Below are 9,930 nucleotides of genomic sequence, written 5' to 3'. Positions count from 1 at the left end.
AATACGTAACTCATCAGATTAACGTGACGTGCCTAAAAATTTAGGTAATTCCTGGAAAACCTGGAACATCCTTTTTTTCTTAGATATTGGCCGAAATTGATAACCCGCATAATCAATTACAATATATAGAGAATATTCTATATTGTCTCTAAACGTTATCGTTTATTGTAAAGTGAACAGTATATGTACAATAACACAGACCATATTAACAATCTGTATTATGATTATCTGTTAAAGTACCATATGGGGAAAGGGCTGTTAAGCATGTTTACCATTCAAAAAGAGCGATTTTTTCGAACAAATATTTCATGCTACATTATTGGATACGGTTAAAATATCATCCACTTTTGGCGAGCAAAACAATCTACCTGAATGTTCTAGCTACGTTGGAATACAAAATCATAGATTTCATCAACTTCAATGGATATAGTTTGCTTATAGTAGTTTGTAGTAAAAATAACGCTCAATCATACGTTCCGCATATTGTAAAATATTTTTAAAAAGAGCTTCCCTGTACCATAACCAATATAGTTCCAATTCTTTCCCACAAAAAATAAAATAAAATTAAAAAATTTAAATGTTGACATTTTTATTTTTTATTTCTGATATTATACATGGATTATACAATCTTACCTATTTGTGCAGATCTGCATTGTTCAGCCTTTCAGTAGATTTTTTTTCCGCTCTCCGCTCAGCAGAGATCTTTGTTTCTGTAATTTCATTAGTTTTATTTAATCTCACTAGTTTTTATCGATAATATAATATAGTTTTACTTACTTTTCGCGTTCTGTGTGTTTTTCTCAGCGTGATTCTTTTTTTTCGGAGCCATTTTGAACACAGTTTTCAGTTCCGAACCTGGCGTGGGGTTGCCGACACAAATTTTAACGAAGTGAAGTGAAAATTAGCAGATGCTGAACCCAAGAGCGAAAAAATGCATAAGCTCACAACTACATCTTAAAATAACAATATTAGTTATTATCCGCAAGAGGTGAAATGATAACGACTTGTCTAACTCATACAATGTTGTCAATGTTGTTTTTTTTTTAATTTAATGTCTAATGCTAAGAAAATATAAGGAAACTTTGTCGTACACTGTTAGAGTCCTGGATAAGGTCCAGAGACAATATTCAAAGGTTGCAAATTTTTATTCTCTTATTATACTATACTTACTAAATCATATATCATATTGTCACTGTCACTGATACGATCCTGTCATAATTTATTGAGGTAATAAAATTTTGAACATGTATAATGAAATGATACTTGGAAGATATTTCATACTGGTACTGCTACCAATATATTAAGTTAATAGTTAGTACTATATCCCCAACTGTTTTTAATTATGCGGGAACTTACCATGGATAAACTGTCTTTTCGCGAACCCAAAGACTCAGAAATCGGAATAAGCACCCATACATACATATGTTTCATATGAAAGAACTACCACGAGTTAAATTTAGAAATTTTGAATTATTTATTCATAATTCAGCACGTTAGTCTCTTAAACTGCTCAACTTTGATTACCGTCGTTTTTCCCTTAACCGTCAACGTTATAGTTCACTGCATGGTCTTTCACTACCAGCTCCGATGAAAAACAAAAATAATCGATCTATATCATTAAAACATAGGATCTCTATCGGAACATTATTTCGCAAATAATTAACGACCTCACAGACTCGAAGACAGGCAACAAAAGTCCAAAGCAGCTGATAAGCACAAATTTAAGCGTAATTCGACTGTGACTTTTCTATGGCCCTTTTTTCGTTCATGACGTCATCATTGCATGAGAAGCATCAACATCAACCAGCTGATCGTCAGATGTTTATTCCCCAGTGTGTGTGGTGTGTGGGATGCGTGTCCTGTTTCTGTTCGATTGCGTAATGGTGTGGTGGTGGTGGTGCATCGGAACGGAGCGAGAGAGATAACTCCGACTCCGAAAATCTTTCGTGTTGCCGGAGAACGGTTTTACAAGAGTGTGTGTAAGCGAAAGGCGAAAGCGGAGGCTTTATGTTTGTTTTGACAAGCGTTGCCACGTTAAAATCTTTTCTTTAAAACGAAAAAGCCTTTTTCATCTATATCATTTGGATAAAGATCTGTTCCAAATCTGTATCAACGACATTGAAGTTCTCTATGAGAATATCAAATAAAATCTGTTTATTCTGAATTTTGTACTAATACCTGTGTTTTGAAACTATATATGTATTTCTTATCAAGAAACATCAAAATTTGCATTTTTTTTGTTTGGCATTTTGTATCGAGTTACACGTACTAAGGGTTAGAATTCTTATTCTATTTCCCATCGTTTATTTATTATATCATAATGACCATGATCTGTAAAAATCTGTACGAAACCTCAAAAGTCTTTCATCTATACGTACAGAAACGTACCAAAAGTAGTCCAACAAACTATACATGTGGCAACCATGTGCAAGAGACCAAACCAGCGAGCAAAACGAACGACTGTATAAGTGTTCGTGTGAGATAATTGCATTTGAATCCGAACCGAACGCGCCGTGTGTTAGGGTGCTGTTATACTCAGGCGACAAGCGGCGCGTTGATTTGCGACGCTCTCACACGGCACACCGGCTCTCATTTAATCTCCATGGAAAAAGCGCAGACCTGCCATACTGAGCGCGACAAAGCTGATGCCAGCGACAAGTAGGAAATCCAGTGGGAATATTGTTTTTTCTCGGTTTGAAGCAGTGATTCCAGGTTTTTTGCACAATAGTTCGAAGATCCGTCCGAACTTGTGATAATAAACTAAAAAATATCTTAATCGGCGAGAAAATTTTCTAGTTCGGGCGAAACAAACAAGGAATTTTGTCGGTTCAAATTTCGGCATTCTTGAAATCCGGGTCATGATCTGATGAGTTTTTTTTTAAAGGCTCTTGAAAGAAAGGAGACGATTCCAAGCATTATCAGATGTAGAGAAGTGATGATTTGTTGTGAATTTAAAAGCAACATGGCGCGCCAGTACGACATACCAATGCGTTGCATTGCTTTCTTATTGGAACGTAAAACGCAAAGCGATACTTGTCGTCTCAGCATGACATCAGCGTAAGTTCAGGCGGACGCCAGGGCCCCGTTAACCTTTAATCGCTGTGGTTGTTTCTCTCATAGCCATGGTTACACAATTCAGGACGTTCTCAAAACACGATCTTAAAGTTTCATGTCAGATAAAAAAAAAATCGGGGCAAATCGGCTTCTTTTGAAAATCAGGAAAAACTAAGTCTTTCCAGGTTAGCTGGAAAATCCTGAAAATTCAAAAACATCGACATCTCTGTTCACAGCTGTAAATGAGCTTATAACGTACTTCTTACAATAGCATCATCATTGATTTAATTTGATTTAATTGATTTGTTAGCTTTTTTGCGTCTCTAAAAGTTAAGAATTAATGGTATGCCGTATGTAAAGTGTTAAAGCTTTTTTAAATAAGCATGACCACAATTTCCTTGCATTGCATTGCTGATTGAATTCTATTTTGTTTGCATTTAGAATGCTTCTAAATTCAACTGGCTATAGCGGTGTTAAACTCTTTGTTCATTGAGAAATCCACACGGATCTTAAAATCTGTCCATAAAATGTTTATCGTACGCTCTAGCTCATCATAGATTCAATTCAAGTTTTATTTTTGTGTTTTCAGAATATTGTTGGTTCTTTTTTGCTTCATTGGGGTTGCATTTTCCTGATGTTGAGTTAAAATAGAAATCCCTAATATTCAATTATAAACTCTCCGTTTGAGATAGCGATGTAGACAGATTGGTAGTAACAATTATCAGTGTCAAAAATGTCTTAATGTATTTTATGTTCTTTTTCTTATTTTCTTAACGGAGTTTCCTTCTCTCCCTCTATTTTTTCCCTTTTCCTACGACGAATTTTTTAATCAATTTTGCAGCTTTTTTTATATTTAACTCTTATTACGATCATTTATTTTCAGTCGATAACATCCTGACATTGTTTTGTGAATAAATGTGTAAATCTGATGCCGTCTTCATGATACCAGTTCAAGTGTTTATGTATCCAGTTATTTTCCTAATTAATACTTAGTTGCTCTTCTTATCCTGCCAGCTTGTTCATGGATAACTAGAGTGAACTTCCATCACATCTAGCCATTAACTTCTAAGCCGCTTTGCAGCAAAATCTGTTGTAAATTCCTTCACATCATATTTTGTATAACACACAAGATTCTTAACGCGCTTGTTTTGAAATTTATTCTCTATCGGGCTCTCGTCACATTTTGTTATTAAAAACTTATTGCGGACTTAAAACTTTTGATCTGTTGTTTAAGCATCATGTTCATCAGGAAATGGATAGAAATTTAACACAAGCAGACTCTCCGCACACTCTCCCTGGAACTTCTTACTGAAACGTGGTGCTAACAATATTTTTTTTCTGGGGATTCCCAAGGCATATTCAATCTTGAAGCAGACATTCAATTCATATTATATTTCAACAATCGATTCTCAACACTATTCCTTGGAATTTTAGAAGCAACTTTTAATGCGCATCACACATCTTTAATCTTTTTTTTTTACTTAAGCGGACTTTTAGTGCGTTTATTGAAATTTCAGAGGCAGCCTTTCTACGCGCCTCCTTTTCTGATATCAAGGCGGACTATCAACGTGCTTTTTCCTTTTTGAATATGAGGAGCGGACTCTCAACGCGCTCAATTTTTTTAAAATAATGGCGGACTCTCAGCGCGCCTTTTCAAAATTCAAAAGCCTAACTAATCCCATAGCACTTTTTTGGAATTTCAGAAACGGACTCTCAACGCGCTTCTTTTTTTCCATCTGAACGGCGGACTCTCAGCGCGCCTTTTCTAATTCCAAAAGCGGACTCCCAGCGCGCTTTTTTATAATTTCAGAAGCGGACTCTCAACGCGCTTCTTCTTTTTTCCATTTTAATGGCGGACTCTCAACGCGCCTTGTCAAATTTCTTTAGCGGACTCTCAGCGCGCTTTTTTTGGTATTTCGAAGCGGACTCTCAGCGCGCTTCCTCTTTAGTTCTTGCATCCACTATTTCGGCATGACTCTGTTTTGGATCTTTTATTTTTTTGAATATACTTACATGACTTTACACTCACACTCTTTTAATTTAAAATTCTCGCGTGTGGGGTGATTTCCAAATTGTTGTTTTCATTAAAAAATTTTCACCGGTCACAAAACTGCAACCAGCAAACCTGTCTAGGTCGCCATTGTGCAAGTTCAACTTTCGAGAGGAAATCACCCGACACGCGAGCATCAAGCACGGAACTTATTTCACTGAAGGATGGCTCCAGAATGAGGCAACATTGCTCGGCTCGCGTGTGCGTGCAGAAGAGAGCTAGGATCGGGTTGAACTCCGACAACGACGACGATACTCATCAGTGTTTTAGGTAGTGTGAGTGTGGCTCATAGATTGGCCCCGCACAACTGGAAAGTGTAAAGCATAAATATAGGTTCTGAATATGGTAATATAATATATAGAGGAGTGTGGGGCCACTTTTTTTCTTTGCCTCATTAGTTCTTAATTATAAAAGATAAAAAGAAAAAAGTTAACGGAAAGTTTTTCTTTATTTTACAGGTATTATGTGGCCTTTTTTTTAGTTTTTCAATAAATTAATTTTCTCAAGTTGATGATGATGGGAATTGAATCGAGGTTTTTATCTCAACACACATCTGAGATATTAAGAGTGGCCCACTTTTCCCTATGGCTTACGTTACCCCACTCTCCCCTATAATATAAGATAAATATGGTATCTGAAAACTGGGATGTTTACAAAAATAATCCATTATCTATTATTTTTTATGTTAATGTTGTTTCTGCTTATTTAATTTCCTATAAAAATTTTATTATCTTTGAAATTCCTGTATTTGATTTACACAATAGTACTGTAATGTAAACCCTGTATCAGGGCCGTAGGAAGAACCGTCTTATGGCCCCTCCATGGAGGGTTTTGAAGACTGATTTTTTCATTTATAATTTTGCTAAAAAAAAACATGAATGAAAAAAAATTGAAAAATTATTTTTAATTACTATTTTGTCATGCGTTTCAAGATCTTTTAAATTAATAGTTTTTCGTATTGAATCGTAACATTAACATTGAAAAAAAAAACCTAACAATTTTAAAACGGTATACTTAATTTGTGAATAAAAGAAGGAAACTTACTTATTATTGAAAATGAATATATGAGTTTCGAAAATCATGAACCAAATTTTAAACAACAATTTGAGAAAAAAATTCCAATGTTAATTTGTATATGGAACCAAATCTTCCGGTAAGAGTTTAATCTCATTTACAATTTAATATTTAGAACTGAATTTAAATAAATAAATGAGCAAATTTTGAAATAGCTGTAGCAGAATTCTGAACTTGAGATTACTTTTTAAGGTTTTAGTTTTGATTCAAGATTGTTACTCTTGAATAACTATACTCAGTTATCAAAATTTAATTAAGAATTTAAAATTTTGAGTGTAGAGCAGAATACCTTACTTGCTTTTCCCGTTTGCTGATGGAGAGGGGGAGGGGGGTTTATCTCCCAAAACCCTTCCACTTCCTATGGCCACGGGAAGAATAATTTACAGATGATGTTTTTCAAAAGTTTTAAAACAATCAGATTTTTAGACCTGATGATGGTTGAATCTAATAAGTAAACCGAAACGTTTATTTCAATGGAGTTTTTATATAAATAACTAAGCAATATCAATAAATGAAATAGTCAAAAATGTATCTTTCATATCGTAAAATTTCAGGAATATTGTTTGACACCCTGATTAACAGTTTTTGTTTCTAGCTTGTTACGAAATGTCAGACCGGCAAACCAATGAAAACTTGGCCAACGTTATTGAAGATGTGATGAAAATGTATGGGATAAATCATAAACAGCTATGTTCCGTAGCCAGCGACAACGGTGCCAACATGTTGGCCACCGTTAAATGGATAAACCATGGAACAAAATACACCTCTTTCGCTGGATACTCTTATTGTAGACGACAATGAGAGCGAAAATGAGATCGATGCTTCATATATTGAGGATGAAAATGAAACAGAAAATAATATCAGTTTAACAGAAGCAGACGACTATACCGGAAATGTGTCTGTCATGGACTCTGACGATACCAGTTTTGTATTATTTCATCATGAAGAAGCAATTAACTTTCCGGGTAAGCATGCGAGTCATCAAAAAGGAAGACTTATATCAGCACTTAGTAAAATCCACGTGATTTTACATGATTTAGCATGGGTAGAAGGGAATCGGGCAATAACATTTAATGGTACAGGTTATTTTATGTAATGGTACAGGTTATTTCATGTAATTCTAATTGATTCTACTTGAAATATAAATTCACTTCTCCGATGGAATGGAGATTTACATGTCGCTTGTTTGTTTATAGTGAATTTACATTTTCAGTCTTTTTTTTTCAGCCATCCAGAGCCGCTTTAGGAAAAACTACACCAGTGAGAAGGGATATGATGAAAAAGGAGTACTTTTCTACTGAAGAAAAACCAATCTGGGAGTCATTCTAATCAAATTTATTCAACAATGGCTCGAAATCAGAAACTAGTAATAACTGCTGAATTAATTGACATTTGTTGTGTTGTGTTATGCTTCTATGCACATGGCCGGTTCTTCCTCAAGATAGATTAACTTCCGGGGTACTACCAAACAGGTGCTAATGTGTGAAATCTTCCTCATATTTAACACCGGCATTTATGTGAACTATCTCCCGAGTTTTTGCAAATCTTAATCACTAAGGTTGTTTCCGTACTTTTTCGATTTATCTTTCTCTGTCGTCTCTGTGAGCGAATCGTTGCTGCTGGCCCTGGGAAGCAAATAGTTCGTTTTCATGCAGGAACCGTAGAATTCAGTTTGGCCTAAACGTTCACTGATTCCGGTGAGAGAGATAGCCAGATGATCTATTCGAAAGAACTAGAGAAAGAGAACTCAAATTTATAAATATTTAAAACAAACAATAGTTTTACAGCTTTACCCATTGTTGCTGCCTGTCTGTCGTTCTTAGTCGTAGATGAAAAAGGTTTATTCAAACTTTCTGGTTTCAATAATTCCCTTCTTCGCTTTTGCTGATGGAAACGGCTCATTGGCCTCAGTAAACTGGTTCTTCCCGATTATCCCAACTTCATCTGAAAAAAGAGAAAATATATTTAATTATTCTGATAAAAACTAGTAAAAACTTTTCACTTACAGTTGCTTATTGATCGATGTCAATTCAGCCTTGTTCGCCACACTCTTCGAGAAAGGTAGTCCCCCGAGCATTGCCCCTGCCGACCAGCAACTTCAGCGGATATAAATGCACGCCGGAATTGGCCGTCAACAACCGTTCAATGCCTTGTTACGTTTTGCCCGAGTTAGTCGGCCCCGAATTGCTCTTTAAATCTTCCACACATTCCAAACGGGGAAAAGTCTCCTTAACATGTCGTGAGTACAGAAAAATATCCACATCATGGTACCCTGATGAATGTTACTGAATTTCGCTGGCCCCTGTTCCATCGTCTCGAGGCACTGGTGCTTTTGCAAATTGGAATCGATCCCGTACTTCGAAGAAAAATTTGGTCTCCTTCCGGTTGCTGCATTTCGGAATCGTTTCTAGGCTCTCCGTTTTGTCCAAATTGCCTCCGTTTGGCACAGCTCCAACATCATCCACACTGGGCCTCGAAAAACCGGTTCTCACAGTCACAAGTATCACGGTAGTCGTTTGCAATTTTTTCAGAATTTGCGACGTTGTTTACTTTTATTGCACTGAAAATTAAAAATATCTAAATTTGTGATCTCGTGTCACCCAAACCTAAATAAGTTTATTTCAAAAAGGCGCAACAACAAAAAAACTTATATTTATATGTGCTGCGTCTGCGGGTTTCAAACAAAGGTTTCAATTTTGAAAAATTATGTAATATTACTAATAAAAAGTGTAAAAATAAACTTGTTAAATGTTAAAATCTTCAAAGAGATCGCGAATATGTCATATTTTGGTAGCAGCAACAAAAACTTCCTCTTATTCATCAAATTCCATATCATCATCTTCAAATTTGGTAAACTTTTATAACTTACTGACAAACTTTGTTCAAATCTTAGCAAACGGTTATGACAAAACATTGATGCAAAATTTATTTAAAATCACTTGTAATTTTTTTAAACTTGGCATACAACGTAAATAGCCCTATTTGCCGCTAGTAATATTCGTTTTATAATTCAGGGCGTTTCACAAACACTTTTTAATTTCGGGAACATTAACATTAACATTGGGAATATAACGCTCCCGATTTTAAACTCAAAATTAAGTTCTACTGTGGATCAAACCATAGTTCCATTCTATGACGTTTAGGTTGAGCTTCTTTGTATTCCTTGCGACGATTCAAAACGGAGTTCTAACTGCGAACTTGAAATTATTCCGTTTTTTTTCTACCCGCTGAAAAAAACTCTGTGTTGGGTTGACTTCAATTGATACATTTATTTGAGTCCTTGCTCGAAACTCCGAAAAACGAACCAGTCTTTGCTTTCTTTTATGATCGGAAAAATCGAAAAAAGCTAAATGTTGAGTTCACTTGTCTAACATAATTTTGCGTATGCCAATTCAATTTTGAGAATGTACAGCTCAATTTAGAGTTTGAAATCGAGAGCGTGTAGACGGAGAAAAAAGTAGGCCAGATGCAGCGTATATGTTAACAAAGGTGTGCCTTCGCCAACTACTTCATTCAACAACTAATATAATTTATGTACAAGAGAGAGAGCCGTTAAAAACTCGTTTAAGCATAAATACATACATTTCTTACGACTTTATTCTCAGATTATTTCTATCACCATTTGCTGACGCCCAAATCTTTTAAATTTGTCGGAAATATTCATAACTTTCAATCGAAATCTTTACCAACACATGCAAATTTAGCTAAATGGCTTTACCTGTAATATTCCCATTCATTCAACTTGCTTGTTA

The 9,930-nt window shown here is 35.3% G+C and overlaps 1 long non-coding RNA gene across 1 annotated transcript; it reads right to left on the bottom strand.

Annotated features, from left to right (window-relative positions):
* Positions 1-7,623: 7,623 nt before the first annotated feature.
* Positions 7,624-8,784, bottom strand: LOC129738702 (uncharacterized). Its single transcript, XR_008735606.1, has 3 exons — positions 8,185-8,784; positions 7,972-8,122; positions 7,624-7,910 (listed from the first exon to the last, which is right to left on the bottom strand). It is a non-coding gene; the product is annotated as an uncharacterized LOC129738702 (long non-coding RNA).
* Between the last annotated feature and the right edge of the window lie 1,146 nt (positions 8,785-9,930).

Source organism: Uranotaenia lowii, chromosome 1 (genome assembly GCF_029784155.1).
Source record: "Uranotaenia lowii strain MFRU-FL chromosome 1, ASM2978415v1, whole genome shotgun sequence".
NCBI classification, from domain to species: domain Eukaryota; kingdom Metazoa; phylum Arthropoda; class Insecta; order Diptera; family Culicidae; genus Uranotaenia; species Uranotaenia lowii.
The sequence above is the reverse complement of the archived record's forward strand: the minus strand, read 5'-3'. Positions and strand labels throughout refer to the sequence as shown.